The sequence below is a fragment of the Echinops telfairi genome, unplaced genomic scaffold (assembly GCF_000313985.2).
Source record: "Echinops telfairi isolate 266 unplaced genomic scaffold, ASM31398v2 ScPeMD7_140;HRSCAF=443, whole genome shotgun sequence".
Lineage (NCBI taxonomy): Eukaryota > Metazoa > Chordata > Mammalia > Afrosoricida > Tenrecidae > Echinops > Echinops telfairi.
The window spans coordinates 163,822-165,028 of NW_022104038.1; positions in this window are offsets into that span (position 1 = coordinate 163,822).

Here is a 1,207-nt window from a genome sequence, read left to right on the forward strand (position 1 = left end):
ATTTTGGATCACTTGTTGCGCCCTTGTCCCTGGGATGGTCAACACCACCTCCTTTCCTCTGCCTCCCCCTCTCCCATGACCTCCCTGGAACCATCAGTCCCGTTCACTTGCTATTCTTCTGTGAGGAATAAAAGGAGCTGCGTGGCCGGGTGTTAACATTAAGTCATAGGATAAATAAATATAAAAGGTTAAGTTCAGTGCTGGCAAATAGAAGATCTCACCCAATTTTTGCTAAGAAGAAATCAAACCCAGGACCTCCACGCTTCCACGTTAATTGTCCTGGGGTGCAGGAGACAGTGTGGGTTTGAGTACTTGACCAAAAACCAAGAAACTGTTTGAGGGATTTGTTTGGAAGGGTGAAGAGCAGGCACAGACTAGACATTTCAATTGAAGAACTACTTATCAGCGTAGTTACTCCAGACTGTCTTGTATTAGGATGTACCCTGTGTAATGGCGAGCACTCTGGACTCTGATCGGAGTTCAAGTCCATATGTGCTTGGGGTCTTCTTCCTCAAAGAAAACACTTTTGAGCTCAAATGAACACAAAGGAAACAATAACAAAGTAAGCAAAATAAACAGAAAAAAAAACTTCATCAAACCCTGGGTGACCAGCATCTGGTCACACAGGTAGCCCTAGAATTGGTTTAATGCCATTTGTTTTGTGCAGGAGGAAAGAAGAACCCCAAAGATAAATGTAGGAGAAAATAACCAACATTCTACATACAGTCCCCTCTCTGGGGGACGGACAACAGAAAAGTGGGTGAAGGGAAACGTTGGACAGTGCAAGACATGACAAAATAATAATAATTTATACATTATCAAGTGTTTGGGAGGGAGGAAGGGTGGGAGAGGCAGGCAAAAAAATTGAGGAGCTGATATCAAGGACTCAAGTACAAAGAAAATGTTTTGAGAATGATGAGGGCAACAAATGTACAAATGTGCTTGACACAATGGATGGATGGATGGATGGATGGACTGGTATAAGAATTGAATGAGCCCCTAATAAAATGATTTTTAAAAAATCTCTTCCCTGCTGTGACTCTAAATGAAGTTTATTTTCTTTATACACTAAAAATATTGGTGTGGATGCATCTAGTTCCTTATAATAGATTCCTTCTTTCCAAACCACTCTCCCTCTACCCTTCCAGTATCACCACTCACACCACTGGTCCTGAAGGGATCATCCGCCCTGGATTCCCTGTGTTTC